Source organism: Mugil cephalus, chromosome 10 (assembly GCF_022458985.1).
Source record: "Mugil cephalus isolate CIBA_MC_2020 chromosome 10, CIBA_Mcephalus_1.1, whole genome shotgun sequence".
NCBI lineage: Eukaryota > Metazoa > Chordata > Actinopteri > Mugiliformes > Mugilidae > Mugil > Mugil cephalus.
The window spans coordinates 23832661-23849630 of NC_061779.1; positions in this window are offsets into that span (position 1 = coordinate 23832661).

Genomic DNA, 16970 nt, shown 5'->3' on the forward strand with positions numbered 1-16970 from the left:
GAGGAATTTGATGCACTTAAATAAGCGTAAAAATAGAAAACTGTGCAAACCACTTAAATAAGCATAAAAATATAAATGTAAAAAATACAACTACCTGTACAACATAAATTAGACTTCCAGAATAAAAGAATTTAGAGAAAAGAACAAAGAGCAGAATAAGATGTATACAATGAACTTGAACAGTGCGTATATAAAATTAGTGAAGGGTAATTGTGAGAATGGTCACACACTCTGTGACTGCTCCGGTTTGTCAGAGCGACAGCCCGGGGGAAGAAATTGTTTTTGTGCCGGGTGGTTTTGGTGAATAGTTCTCTGTAACGCCAGCCTGACGAGGAAGAGTCTGAACAGATTGTTTCCAGGGTGTGATGGGTCCGTGTCGATTTCATTGGCCCACTTCCTGACCCTGGACCTGTACAGGACCTGGATGGAGGGAAGCTCAGCGCCCCCATAATCACCTCTGCAGACCCCATGGTTCTCTACAGTCTCTCCCTGTCCTGTCTGGTAGCAAATCCAAACCAAACCATGATGGATGTGGTCAGGACAGACTGGATTATTGGGATGAAGGCCTGGGGCAGGTTGAACTGTGAGCTGACAAAGGTGTCATGTTGGGTAGGTATTTTATAAAGACAAGACTTAAACAAATGGCGCTACAGACATGGCAGGATAATCAGAGATCATGGCATGGAGCAAAATGCATGGCTGTGGAACAAAAACAGGGAGACGAAGACATTGGGACAAAAACGACGCAACAGGGAACAAAGGGAAAGGCAGGGCTATATATACACACGTGGGCAGAGGGATGAGGAGACATGGGTGAAACTAATAAGGGCGGAGCACGCAAAGAGAAACCAATAAGCAATCAAGGAAAACAGGAACCCAAGACACTTAAAAAAAAATAAAACGGGAAGCTCACACCATGATCATGAAAAAACAAACAAAATCAGAATTGTGACAGAAGGAAGTACAACCTGGGCCTTCTTTCTCACAGAATCCATTTGGGTAGTCCACTTGAAGTCCCGCGAGGTCCACATCATGACCCTACGAACCTGAATGAGGCCACGGTAGGGACTGTCCTGTTAAGTTTTGTCAGAGGAGGGGTTGATGCTGAAGTCCACAGTCATTCCCACAGTTTTGAGTGGGTTTAGCTCCAGGTGGTTCTGACTCCACCAGAGGATCAGCTGTTCCTCAGTAGGTAACACATTCTGAGGGCTTGGCGTGCGTCTGTAGAACTTTTTAAGACACTTCTACCACAAGTCAGTATTGACTTGTCCAAATCATGAGGCAGGGTGGTGTCCACACGAAAGACTGTCTAGTCCTGTTAAACAGTTTATGGGTGGTCACAACCTGGAGTTACACATCAGTGTGTCTTATGAAGGAACCTATTGAGACAGATTGACTAGGAACAGCACTCTGGCTTTAAATCTATCATCAAAGTTTACGCGTTCTTTGCACAGCGGTGTTGTGTAGCAAACAAAAAAATAGTAGTGTAGTAAAACACTAAATCACAGGAGGTGTTTTAGACGTGAAATGTTATATAGGTTAATAAAACAGCAGCACTGTACACAGACAATCCAGACACACTTCATTAACATTAACAATCCTAGGAGCCAGGGCATATGAAAAGATTTAACGGTTTGAATGGGCCGCAGCAGGTGAGAAATAACAAAGAAATGATTCACAAGTGAATGTGGCTGCAGCTTAGGCCAGAGGCAGTCCAAGTAGCACAGCACAGCACAGCACAGCAACACAGACTTAGTAACAGAAACACTTATTGGTTTGTGTGTGTATTGGGATCGTAGACTGTATATAAATATGGACAATGCGACCCCGCTTCCTTACAGAGCGGAGCCACGCAAAGACGTGTTATCAATGACCCGCCCACACTTCCTCCAGACTGCCTCGTGTTTTTGTTTAATTAATGCTCTCCTCTACCTCCTCCATCATTTTAATGTTTTTTTTCCATCTCTCACAGTCCCAGTGGACCACTTCACAGAGTGGTTGGCATGGCAACTGGAAGCCATTGTTTCAATTTTTATTTATTTGAGAGGGACAACGCACATTAATCGACATTTTGACAATGCAAATGCACCCGAGTTAGCAGAAAGGCTAATTTTCAGTCCTTGACAGTCGCTATGTCAGATGTTTGTGGCTTTTCAGGATAAATAAAAACAGCGCATATAAATACAGCATAACACAAATAACCTATATTCTTTACACGGGGGAACAATAAAATGTTTGTTACGTACTACAGTAACAATGAAATGAGTACACACTCATCAGAGCTCACATTTTTGGCTATGAACAAGCCATTCTTTTACATTAACTTAAAACAAGTGGTGTTATATGGACTCTAACAGGCTGTGGCACTGTATTCCATTGGTGTGGCGCCTTGTATGAGAAGACAGCCTGGGTGAATGCAGTTTTGATACACCTCTGGTGGTTCTTATAGCAGTAGATTTAAAATTTATGAAACCTGATAGTGGAGGAGGAGCAGAACCATATATGGTCTTGCATACTAGACAGATATATATATATATGAAATCTGAAAGATTTTTTTTGGCTGGTGTTATGAGTGCTTGTTTGTATAATGATTGTTTTATTACAGTAGAATGTACATTAGGCCAGCTTATCAGATAGTGATATGAGAAATGAGAAGTATATCTTCGCTGTTTGAATTGATAAAAGATTCCTGATGAATCTGAAATTGGACAGACTAAACTAAACTATCTGTTTTAATTGCCCATATATTTTATGACGTGAGATAACATAGTGATATGTTCAGATAAACAAAGTGTGTGTGTGTGCGTGTGTTATTTGGAGTATAAATGGTGACATTACCAATAACATTATCTCAAAGCTAATTATGATTATGAACTAATTGCACTAAAAATAATAATAATTTGTGATCAAACTCAACAGTTCCTCGGCTGGCATATGCGGGTACTACTGACTCTAATATATGTTCTTAAGTTAACTTATGTCTTGTTCAAACACAGTGATACATTAGAGAGATGAAGTAGACAAATGGTTAAAGAGTGGGAAAAAAAAGATGATACGTGATGTAGATGTGATCATTTAATACAGTTCAGTCCGTTAAAATCAATTTGCACACCACCGTAACAATCCAAATTGTGTCAAGACACTTTATAGGAACTAGAAACCAAAGCCCTCAAGAACTAAAGGTGTTGGTGGTGAGAAAACACTCCAGGAATGAAAATAAAAGCGTAGCTTAGTAGAAGAGACAGTGAAAAGCATGGTACAGTCTATTGCTGAAATGTAAATTGTGTGTATGTGCAGCTGTATATCCTGGGTTCATTGTAGTGCCTGCAGGTTGGGTGAGTGTTGCTGGAGAGAGTAATGTTGCTTTGAAATAACATTGTTATATCTCATGGTTGACAGTGTTTCTCTTGGATATTAGGGTCATCAATAATGTTCATGATGAATATGTGAAAGAGAATGTTCTCCTATAACACCATGACGGCCATGCAAAGCTTTGTGTGTGAGGAAATCAGTCTTTATCACACTTGTACAATGAGACGAGTGGAAATTTTGCCTCTGGCCTGTGCATGGCAGAGGGATTATTGTATTACTGTCGGTGGAATAAGACTCAACTGGATTCATTTATTATTTGTAGAATTGAGATGAAGACTGTCAGCAAGTGCTCGCTGGATGTGTTGTTGTCACGGCCACAGACATTGCTCCAGTTCCTCCCTTGTGTGTTTGCTTCGCCTGCCCTTGAATCTCTTGAGTGTGCCTGTTTGTGTTTAGTTTCAGGAGTGGAGACAGGTGGTGCTGGAGTCAGAGCACAGCCGCACCAGATGCATCAAGTTCCATATCAAGACGCTGGAAAAATGTCAGGCCTGCCCCTTTCACCCTGTGTGATCATGTGCTGTGATCACACAGGCGGACATGTTTCCAGCTGTTTCAGATTCGTGGATGGTTCTGACTTTTGATTGATGGCTGTTTCCCTGTGGCTGCATTTCACCTCGGTTTTGATGCAGAGTTCTCCCAGCCTAGTTTTTTCTAAGTCCAGTTGAATTACCATTGCCAGCCTGACAATAAACTGTCCCCACCATATGCTTTACGTTCTGTCTCTATGGCTACACCCAAATAACATCATTCTGATTAGATATTCCCCCTTAACTGTTTTCATGGAAGCTAAATAAAACTTCTAAGTGCATTCACATGACCCAAACATTCTGGAGCCTTAAATCTGCCAGTAATATAAGAGAAGAAAAGGATCTTTTCCCCCAACGTTACTGCCAGCACCTGGCTATTCAATAGAAAAAGATGACTAAAGCCCCTTTCACACTGGACAAAAATCCTGCATTGTTCCCTGGTCATCACGGGTCAGTGTGAAAGGGTTGCTGCAGCATTTCTTCCCGGGTCAAATGACCCTTCAAGCGACCCGGGAGTTTAGTGGCTCGGCTCAGCTCACCTGCAGTGTGAACACATCCCCACGTCGTCCCGCTGAATTAATCACTGATGGTCATGTACCTGCTGGGTTCTGAATTTATCACTGGGCAGCCTTTCAGGGTGTCAATGTGAGAGCTGCTCACTCAGATCTCAAAACAAGTTTTGGTCCACTCCCATAAGATCAGACTTCCTGTTGATCTCCCTGAGATCAATCTCTGAAGGGAAGAGGATTTTTTGGAATAGCCCTAAGTCATGCTTGGGAAATCCCAATGAACTGCATGTGAGACTGCTGCGTTTATATACGGCTTTTATAGCGTCATGGTACACCTTTTTAACGGTCATGGCAGTGCACTGTCAAGACCATTAATACCGTTAATACCGTGAGATCTGCAAGCAGCTCAGCTCAGCTGCTCAGACATCATCCTGTCTACGCTTTGCAAAAGGGACAAAAATGCAACGCACAAAACAACAACGCTGACATTTGACTTGCTGACATCCATGCTGTCCAGTGTTTACCTCACACAGCTCTCACAGTGGCAGGTCAGACCTGCGACTTCTGCCAGTCTGAAAGCCCATTAGTGCACACCAAGACAGGACGATCCTGGCCAGAAAATCCCATGGTAATGCAGTGTTTTCAGTGTGAAATCAGTATAAGTGGCCGATACAGATCCTGGATTCATAGATTTTTTTGATAATCCTTTTTTCTGTCACTCCCGAAAACTCATCATGTTTCACGTTCACATGACATATTTTATTTCTATTATTCTGATTACGCTAAAACACCATTGCCCATGCAAACGTATGTCTGCTCCTTGGGTCCATTAGGCTAGCTCAAACTCACAAACACTGAATCAGACATATCATTATGACCACCTTCCTAATATTGCGTAGGTCTCCCTTGTGCCTCCCAAACACTTGTGAGGGTGTCCTTTGGTGTCTGGCACCAGAATGTGGAGGTCTTTGGGTATGTCTGCACACAAAAACGTTGGGAAGTTGCAAAAAAAAAAAAAAAAAAACTGCCATTACGGTAATTATGGTAATGATAACGCACCACTGCTGTCAGCTCCCTGACGCAAGATTGAGGAGCCTCAGAAAGAGAGAGTGATTTGGAAGAATTTGTTGGTAAAAACTATCATACCCTTGAGGTGTCATGAAGGTCTTCCACACAAAAGCACGACTCCCAGCGTTCAGCCACACTCTGAATATTGTGAATAGAATCCATTCAGGCTTTAAAGGGTTAATGTTGTGGCTGACCATTATAGTTAAAGCACTTTGAGAAAAGCCTCTCAGAATCCACACATCATCTCAAATGTTATTTAGTTCAGAAATGCACACTACAAACATTTACAAGTGTTTCTAAGATACAATTAAACACAGTTCCTGATGTGAGTTAAAGTAATGGTGGGTTGATGACTTTATCAATACATCATTTTGTTTATTTTCCTCTCTTTCTCTTTCCCACCAACAGACAATTTTCTTCAATGATTCTTCATTCAGCAGCAATACCCTCAAATAACAACAACATCACTTATACAAATAAATAAAGAAGAAGGGATGTGTACTTGATTCTGCTATTTCCCTGAATAAAGAAAGATATTCAGAGAAAAGATGTTTTGCAGAACTGCTGCATGCATGGCTTGTTGATTTTTTTTTTTTTTTTTCACCCAGAGAATTTTTCCCCAGGATAAGAACTGTCTGTCCACAGTGTGTTAAATATGCCATTTAGGTCATTTGTCAGACTGTGAAATACTCTAAAGGTCAGAACTGGTTTTAGAACTGCAAATTTTGCAGTCACATTATCTCTGCAAATAGTTACAAAGTGCATTAATGTAGTCACTCCGTGAAGTAAAAGAACTAAAATGGAAAAATGTAATATTTTTATTTATTTTATTTTTGCTGCATGTATTGACAGACTGACTTCTAGATAGTGGCATCACACCATCATGTATCACTTTAATAGACCTTCTGCTTTGCAGGTCTTTGCTGCGTGCATTTTAGCAGATCCAGGAGCAGGGTGGGACTCACTTCCAATCTTAAAGTTAAACAATAACTAGAAGAAATCCACATGGCAGCTACCTTTAAATGTAAACAGCTAAACCTCCGTATCAGAGCACACTAACAAAAACAGATTTATGCTTAGACAGACTTCAATGATCTACAAGGGGAATTAGTTGGTCACAGTAGCTTAGTTGCACATAAAAGAACCCCTCTTAAGAACCACAAAAAAAAGAAAGATACATTTAAAACAAACTATAAATAATATCTAGTGAAATATGATGTAAGAAAAAAATGTACCAACAAATCAACAAATGTACAAGAAACAAGACGGACAAACCATGGTGTCAAAAGCGTGAAGAGAAGTCAACGACAATAAAAACCTTTATTCTATGAAGAGAGTCAAATGACTCAAATCTTATTTCCGTTCTCACAGTAAACGAAAAGAATCCACGGTTGAGGGAATTTTATTTCCCATGGAAACAAACATTTGTGTGAAGCGTTTTCATTGGAACGGCTTCTTCTGAAGCAAAATGTTCCAACCAAAACTCTTCGCGGTGAGGTCTGCAGATCATGGGACACGGTTTCTAGTGCTGTAGAATTTTCCCATTGTTATTATTAATTGTTTAAAGTGTGGTAACTGAATAAATTCTCCTCGATTGCATAAAGGTGGCAACAAAACCTCTCACTTGGATGCCTGAAAACCTGTCAGCACTGGTAATACCTCCTATTTCATTTCTTCTATTAGCCTTTTGGGACTTTATTGGATAGTTGTGGGTGGAAAGGGAATCAAACGTTTACTGCGTCATACTGCGAGTATCTGTTTGATGTGAGTCACCATGTGCACCAAAGATGTAGATTTCCCATGTTAATAAAGTGCAGGAAATACAGAAAGACCTGCATTAATGTCAGTCATGATTAAAAACAAAACTGATGCGAACCGACCGCACACAGAGAATCTCATTCTCTTTTTTGTAAAAACAGTTCCCTTGTGAATCGCAGCACCTGTGTTGGGTTTCAAACTGTCATGTGTCCAAGGCCAAACGGCTCCTCTATTGCTTGTCATGTCAAACAGTGTAATGGAAAAAGAAACAAAAACAATGTCTGTTTGGCGTTAAACTGAGTTAAACACTGTATTACACCGATGCGCTGTAATGCATTACACGATTTTACTTTGTTGGAAAGAAAAACATATTTATTGGGTTTTTATTATGTAACAAATGCATCCTTTAGGGACCTGTCACAGCTAGAAATAGCCGGGGAAAATGATATGTTCTGCTATTATCTGTTCAAAGACTGGCAAATGAGTGTTGTGTAACTTGAATCCACCAATTATTGCTAATCAAATTCCCATCCCTTCCAAGACAGATTGATTCTGAAGTTATTTGTCTGTCTATGTTTTAAAATTTGGTTTGTTTCTCTCTGAGATTTGGAAACAGACATGGCTGCTGTTCACATATTGATTTAATCTAACAGTTTGAGACTATAAAACTTGCACAGTTAATATGTTGTCAAAGACCTGTATCTTATTCTATTCACATTCCTACTACGACTAAATGAACCCTTAACCTTCCTTGGTAAAGCTGCTGTAGCCTCTAGCCTGCATGATAAGTACACTTGAATTTTGAGAAGGTAAATGCTGATGCTGAAAGTAGGTTTCTGATAAAGCTTAATGTGAATTAGCATGGAAGGTGGTTTGATAATAAATCAAAAGAAAGGAGCAGTTAAAAGATGTTCTTTTTTTCTTTCTCTATTTTTCTTTTCTTATTCCACACTTCAGTGATGTCTGCCTATGGGATACATAAAATATCTATTTATCTGGGATCAATATTTCAGAATGAACGTCTGGTCTATCTTTATCAAGTGAAGCCTCTCCTACAAAGATATTACAAGAAGTAAATGGAACCACTGTGGAGCGTAATGTAGTAAATGCAACTTCTACTTGGACACCTCTGAAACACACAACTAACATTGTGTTAGCTTACAGTTAGCATTAACATTAGCATCTATCAAGAAGCTGAAAATTATTATGTATTACATATTAATCTCATCTGATATGAAATGTGCGCAAACAGAGAGTTGTTGATGGTCTCAGTCCAATCTTTTCTTTTAATCACGTTCAACCGAAGTTGTCTACGACTGGCAGTGTCTGGTATGTGATAAAACCTCAAGTTAGTGTTTTATGGTTTTGGCCCCCACAAATACAGCCAGACGACACTTTCCCAGTTGACAGTGACAGTGTTTAACTCAAACTTCCCTCTATTTTGTCTCCAGCTAATACCGTGACATTACAGTGATGTAGGCCATAAAAGGGTCTATAGACAGAATCAAACACAGAGGATATGTCAGACAAGTTTATCGATGTTGTTGTTTCGAGGTAGTTACGGCCGACAGTAACTACTTCAGTTCCAACAATAAATAACAATAAACAAAACATTTACGATCACTCCGCGTCCTTTTAATGTCTGGTCAGACGCTACAGTATTTTATGGCTAACGTTATTTCTCAGTAAAGCTCTTGGAGTTAGCATCTTTTATTTAGCTACATTTATCAGAACTGAAATGACCTAAAACTTAAACTAACTGAAACTGAGGCTAATCCACTCTTAGTTTGTATGGATCATTGTCTAGTCCAACTGTCCTTAATTTGACCTGATAATTCACATTTTTCCAGGTCTCGCTGTGTTTACTAATGCATTTCACTGTGTTTTTGACACTCAGGGGGCCGTGGCCCAAGGCGGCAGTGACATCAATGCAAACCCTCTATATTCTATTGGTTGAATATCTGAGTTTGAATGATTCTGATCCAAATCATTCCTCCCAGTGATCATTTCCCAGGTAACATTACTTCTGGGTTAGCTTCTTAAAAATAAATAAGTATCAAAATTCAAAGAGCATAAAATCTCATCTCTAATGCTAAAAAACAAGTTTAACATTCCTACGCATGTAACATGATTTGATTCTTCCTGTGGTTTTTGCAAATTTAAGTGTTCCGCTCTGACCTCTGTTCATTTAGGCAGGTCTACTACAACGTTGTGAAATCGGGTTCACCTGGAGGTTCACGCAGAAGGTTTTATGAGGGCAATCAATCCATCAAAGATAAAGCTGTAATGCGGAAATGTTTTTGAGGGGGAAGCCAGCGTACTAACTCATTACTAAGTATCAAATAATTTCCAAGATGATGATGCAAATGACTGGTGTCAAATAAGAAGTCTGAACCGGTCCTGGTTAATTTTACCGACGACCTGGGTGGAGGGATTGTTTAGAAGAAAATAGGATCTGTTATTCTGATACTGGAGAGTTGCACCTAAGCATAATAAACTTAACTCATGTTGCCAAACAGGCTCGGCTTGTCTCTGATCCTCCAGCAAAGGAGGCTGGATAGCTATAAATAATAATAAAAAAAGCTCCTATTTTCAGACTACCCTCAATCTGCTTTAACTCACTGTCTGCGAAGGTTCTCAGTCATCCACATCATGGTAATCCAAATTGCGTTTAAAAAAAGGAAAGTGGTAAGTATCCAACCGTTAATGGAAATTAGTGGCACCAGTTTCTGGTTCATACAGAAACAAATCAAGCAAGTTTCTGATGGGTTTTACCCACAGAGTTTCCAATTTAAACCTCAATTTGCCACCAGTCTCTTAGAACTGAAGAAGCTACTCGGATGAGTGGAGAAACGTCTTCGAGAAACTCTACGAGTCCAGTTGCCTTTTGGTCACCGTCTGTCACTTTAGAGACTCCAGCTTTAGTGTCATATCTCTATGACATGATAACATGATAAGCACTGTGGAGCTCCTTTTGTTTGTGTTGCCTTGTTTGCTTTCATAGTTCCTGACATGTTTCTAGTGAGGGACATGATTTAGATAATGTCCCACATTCACACTCAGACGTCCTCTAGAGAGATTCCAGAACATGACAGAAGGAATTCTTTCTCAAAAGAAATCCATGAATCAGCCCTTAATGGGACAAGGAGAAGAATCCAGCTCATACAAGAAAAGAATAAAACAGCTAGCTTGATATTTGCCAAAAGGCATTTCAAGAAATGTGAAGGCCAGGGATAAAAAAAATACAGATGTCAATGACGTGATACAGCTAGTGCATTTTTTTCCTTTTATGTAGCTAACATTTACAGTATATGCAATGTGTCCATGGGGAACATTCAAAATAATTGTTCCATCATCAAAAATCCATCATTTCAATCTGTTAAATAGTCAGTTTCATTAATAGTCTGCTTTGACTTCCTGACTTTCATGACTTTTATTGTAATTGATTTTATCTTTCTTTTTACTTGTAAAAGTATTTATTTTATGTGCAACTGAGACTCAGAAAACTTGTCTATTATTGCTCTTACATCAAATTGAAAATTTCCTTTGACTTTGGCAATAGAGACAGCCAACAATAAATACTATTAAAAATACCACAGTGATCCGCTTGTTAAAATAGCTAAAAACATTCCTGTGTATGTTCAGGAATGCCCCAGTTGAATCATGCGTGTGTCTGTAGATCTATTTAAACAGATGGAATAAATGACTTTTTCTGGCCATTCTTCTTGGCCATTAGTATGACCAGTTCGCAGCCTGAGGGCAGCAGCTGGAATGCTGAGTGGACTACTAAGTGGACTAAGCTGCTGTGACCAAGCAATTTCCCTTGTGGATCATTAAATTCTATCCAAGTCTAAGTCCAAACCCACTGACAGGAGAAGTAAATAACACCGACCATCTTGTCAAAATTCAATGTTCTGCTGGGAAACCTGGCATTCATGTGGATGTTACTTAGACATGTAGCACCCACCTAGACCAGACCAAGCATCCCCACCTAGCAATGACATGGCAGCATAAAATAATTTATTGTAATAATTAATTTAATGTTAATTGGAAAAAGGTGAACTTCTCGAATACTATTTACGCATTTTAATAATCCGCCCTAATCTTATGAAAACATCCATGCAAACATTAAAGTCACTACTTCAACCATGCTGAGACTTTGAAACAGAATATCTATCTATCTATCTATCTATCTATCTATCTATCTATCTATCTATCTATCTATCTATCTATCTATCTATCTATCTATCTATCTATCTATCTATCTATCTATCTATCTATCTATCTATCCTTCTAGATAGAATCACAGAATCATATCAAACTTGACCAGAGAACTATTTATGACTGTAGTTGCAGTCTGATATTTTGTATGTGTAAAATTGGAAAACATGTGGAGCTGAGGACTTAACCTGACAGGTTGACTTAAACAAACAAGGTTTGTTTAAGTCAAAAAACAAAATGCATGGAGTGCTTCGTAGGTAGGTAGGTATAGTATAGGGTGTCCCTCTGGTGCTCTTCAGTCTAGGGATCAAAATTGAACTTATAGGAAGAGATCTGAGGCACTCAAGAGGGTGATGATAAAAAAAAACCTTTATTAGTACATCAAAGACGGCTGTTCAGCGGTCACATGAGATCATGCTGATCATGTGACCACCTACCTGCTCACATTGAGCAGCTGTCTTTGATTACCTATTTAACAATGAACTGAGCTGAACTGAACATCTTGCCCGTGCGCTGACAAAGGCCTTTGTTGGCTGAAACACGTTGGCATGTTTTTATTAGACTAGTCACGTACTAATAAAGGCTTTTATATCATCACCCTCGACTGCCTCAGATCTCTTCCTGAAAGTTTTATTTAACCTTATTTAACTTTCTGGACAGGTCTGTGTGTATGCAGTACTGTGCTTTAAAGTCCGTTTTCTCAAAATGAGTTTTTCTTCATACTCTGAGCCAGAAATCTCCACTTCAGTAGCACTTACACATACCAAACATTCCAGATTTATTCCTAACTACATTCTGCAGGTATTTACAGAGGGGATTTGTCATATATCATTCAGAGCCTGATTTATAGAACATATTACTCCTGAAAACGTGGTATTTTTTTTGGACTCGACAGTATTTTGTGATTTAGGGAGTGATAAAAGGAGATATCCAAAATTCCCCCTATAAATACCTGGAAATCTAACATGTTAACAAAATGAAACCCAAATTTTGAACCTCACTTTAGCCATTATTCAGATTTCTGTTCTGCAAATGAGTGCATATTTAAGTATAAGGATAACTCCTCATTTGCATATTTAAATATAAAATAACAACAAATTGTAATACAGAAAAAATATATATTTTTTGTATACTATATTTTAAGTATTGAAGTTTCATGGAGATATCAATTAGTTAAAATTTTTACCTTATTCACCTGTATTTGCCTTAATTTCTACTGTAACCTGTTATAATGTGCGTCTTTGCAACTAAAGGCACTTGAACTGTGTCTTGACTTTGTTCTAAATTACCGTACACGTCCCGTACATAGATGCACACACAAGGAATTTGTTCTCCAGGGGCTAATGGAGTCTGTTTCAGGGTTTTTCTTAGGTGTTTGCTCGTTGTGCACGGTCGAGGTGCTTTAGGGCTCACTCCCATTTGGCGAGTGATTTGTTCTATTAGCGTGAGAGCAAGTGAGTGTGACTCACACTCAAAACATGACAGACAAATAAAAGGCAACTAATCGCATTACCGCAAAGTATTAATCATCGCAGGCAAGCTTTTAGAAACTACATTAAGAGATAAGAGTAAACAGATTGTATATTGTCTGTGTTATATTGTCACTTGTTTATACAATTTTTACTGAACAAGTCCAGGTTATTAAGATGTGTGCGTGTTGCTGGTGTATGTGTGTGGGCCTGTTTGTGTGATTCCTTTTTTTTTTTTTTTTTGATTGTATGTTGGCACATTACTTTCTCTCGTACTTATTTGTTCTTTCGCATTTTCTCCACAGTGCGAAGATGTTTCATTTATTTAAACTTTTGTTACAAAAAATGATCACGTGCTTTGATGGATGACACATGAACTGACCTGACATGGAGAAAACGCGTTCTCCAGACAGTAAAATAAATCACTGCTAATTTATTGTTGGCCATGATAGCATCCCACCCATGCAGCACATCTGGTACTGGTTAAATTCAAACTATTAAATAATTTAAACTGTAGGGATCAAACTTGGAAAGATATCATGCGCTTGGCTCAAGTGCCATCACACATGAGACGTGTTCTACATAAAAACAATAAAAACTGTTTCTCCGGTGCAGCTCAGTTCAAATAGACGACTGTCCTCTCAGGACAGCTTACTTTCTCAAACTTGGAACAATTGCATGAGTCAGGCTTTCGGCTTACTGACATTATGCTCATGAGAGAGTGACAAAACAAATAAAGTCAGCCAAATAGTTTGTGCTTCTAAAAAAGAGGTAGTCAGCTGGCAAGGAGCTACACGGAGCATGAAGGGTTTCCCATCATAAGTTTGTGTGTTTTCCCCTCTGCAGTCATGAATGATCCGCGTACGAGCCGAGGAGCGCTGTTGACTTAGCTGCAGCTGTTTCAGTGTCCGTTTGGGTCTGCTCGAGAAATGACATATCGGTTACTACAGAACTACCTGACACTTCCACCTGAGTGTTTGAACTGTGTCAGAGTATAGAAACAGTTATAAAGACAGCTAAAGCTTAGCTTGGCAACGAAGCCACAGACAGAGAAGCATGTGTTCTCGCTACATAGTAAAATAAAAGGGCCTCTCTTCTTTCATAGCAAAATCCCCCTCTAATTCCTTTACAGTGTGACGCTTTCCATGAAACTATGTTCAAGAATAGCCGTCCAGTTGTTGGGAATTAAACGCTATGAACCGTGCACAGCTTTGAATTATTTCCTTTGAGTGGTCTAAATATATGTATTCTATAGGGCCCTTGTAATAGCACAAATATTCATTGTTATCAACAAAAAAATATACATCACATGCGAATTTAACATTCCATTTGTTAAGAAAGAACTGTGCTCACGTTTTTGAAAAAAAAACATTTTTTATTTCTCTCTCTGCATCTGCATTAAAGCCTTTTGCGGTGTAAGGAGACTGATGTCAACGTGAGTAGTGAGACAGCAACTCAAGGAACACCTCCACGGGTTCAGTTTGTGAAAAAAACATTTTGTACTGGTCTGGAATTTACAGAACACTTAGAATAAGTGGCACACATGATCCAGTGAGAACACTGCTTTAGGCTAAATTTCACATGCAGACAGTTTGACTGACAACCACCAAGTCAACTATTGCCCGTGCTTCAGACCCCTTTGAAACATCTGCTCCTAATCCCTTTGTATGTAGTCACGTTCCAAGAAAAGAATTGCAGCAGTGGCAGCACATCGTCCTCAGGGTAAAACTTTCTAGAGCTGCAGCTGAGAACAGCGTTCAGTGTTTTCTAGAGCTGGGTGGCACAGTGCTACTGCCGCTGTCAGTTAGAAGCACGAAAAACCCATTTCACAACCAGAAGTGATATTTATTTACTATTAAATTACAACTACCAGTGCACTGCAGCTGGTATGTGTGGGGCTAACCATTACTACTTGCTATTTTTGTTTTAAGTCCATAAGAAAACACATCGTTTCAATCAACTATATTTCCATCAGGTATGTTCTCCTAAATATCATATTACAATACAGACACCAAGAAAAAAAGGTCACATCTTGCATCCTCACTATTTTATTGACATCAAAAATTATAGTTTTGGTGAGGCAGAAGTGGACCTGTCTTGCTGCTGGAGTTTTCCAGATGCCTTCCTGACATGCTGATAAGGAGAAGAAGACTCATCATGGTCCAAAATTCTCCCCAGCTATTTCCTATCTGTTCAATCCGAGGTCGTTCATCTTGACCTTACAGCTGTTTGTCTGGCTTTTAAAGGCTTTTAAAACAAAAACAAAAGAAAAAAAACCTCTGGAATGGTAAATTGAGAGTGAAAGACTTTCACCTCTTCATTCATTTAGATTCACTAGTGTTTACTGACTTTTATGTATGCTCTGCCTGCTGCCAGTCCATGGTTTCTCTCACTTACAACAATTTTTAGATTGACACCGTTATCGAACCTCCTTCAAATGTAACTGAAAACAGTAGAGTAGATTAAATTAAGATTCGATTGAAAATCTTTTTTGTGACATACAGTACATCGCTGAATATTGTCGCCAAAGACTGGGCCGTTCCAGACCTTTTTATGATCTTGAGTTTATCAGTTTAAAATCAGTGTCACCACTTCACTTGCACAAACGACCAGTGTTGACCCAAATTTGATATATTTCTTAGTCGAGACATGGTCAGTGCAAAGTAGGCCACAACTGGGAACAGTAAGCACAGCTGTCTTTCTTTGAGCGCCTTCAATATAATTTAACGTGTAAATCATTTTCTAGGTCAGAGCTCTTTCCACACACACCAGCTCAGTTGAGAGGCGTCTTTCGCTAGATGAGACGGCAAATTAAGAATCCTTTTTTACCACAGCCAGCGGATTTATTGATTCCCATTCCTCCTCTAATGCAAAGTCAATGTGCAGCTCTACTCGATTAAGGAAGTGGCACAGTCATATGATTCACTGAGCGAGAGATGGATTAGAGTTCCAGCTGGAGAACTGAAGGCTGTGCGCAGCTTGATAGGGGAGGCACGTGTGTGGAAGAAGAGCTGGGTGAAACCATGAGGAGAGATGCCCAAGTGAAACCAGACAGGGAGATAACAAGGGAGGAGAAGGCCGCCACTGCAGTTAATTTACTGTACATCTGACCCAGTGGCACTGCCGAAGGAGATTTCACAGTCGTAGTTGTCCTCCTCAGCCTCAGCATTTCTGACTGGACCTCGCATTCAATTTCAAACGTGTTCTCTAAATCAGAATTGTCAAAAGATATTGACCCCTGGGGTCAATGGTCCAAACTGGCCTCTAAATCCTGGATTGATATGTTTAGATAGTTTTTTTTTTTTTTTTTTTTTTTTTTTTTTAGATCCGAATGTATAATCTGCTTTGTAGACTTGTCATATTTTATTTATATATTTTTTTTCTTGATTTGAAGGTTTCTTAATATCTTGCAAGTCAACCATTTTAGTTTGGATATTTATTATATATAATATAATATATATATATATATATATATATGTGTGTGTGTGTGTGTTTTGTCCACAATTATTTTTGCACACATTATTTTATTTATTTACGTATTTACTTACTTTTTCTTGTCTCGTCTTTCTGCTGGATTGGTATATTTCCCTCACTTGCTCCGAGACAGTAAACACAAACACAGAGTGACACTGTTGCCTAACTCAAATGTTTGTATCTCTCCCTGTGCAGCAGCCACAAACCAATAAAGGAAATGGACTGGAGCAATAAACAACTCAAGAAGACACTAAAACAGCTGGACAGGTGATAAAAATAAAGTGTATGCGTGTTCAGTGTTATTTATACGCTGGTGGAAATGGTAATGTGCACATGCTGCATCTTCTGTTTCGTTTAGGGTGAGGTAATGATGACAGCTAATATTGTATTTTTATTGAAATAAATAACAGAAGTTATAGTAAGAAGTAAGAATATGCAGCCAAATCTCTGATGAACCCAAGAAACACAAAACATCCAGCAGAGTTACTGCATTACTACGTGATTAGAGGCATACTCACGGTTGGACCACGCCAAGGTTTTGTGATCGTATCTGACAGTTTCACTCTTGTGTT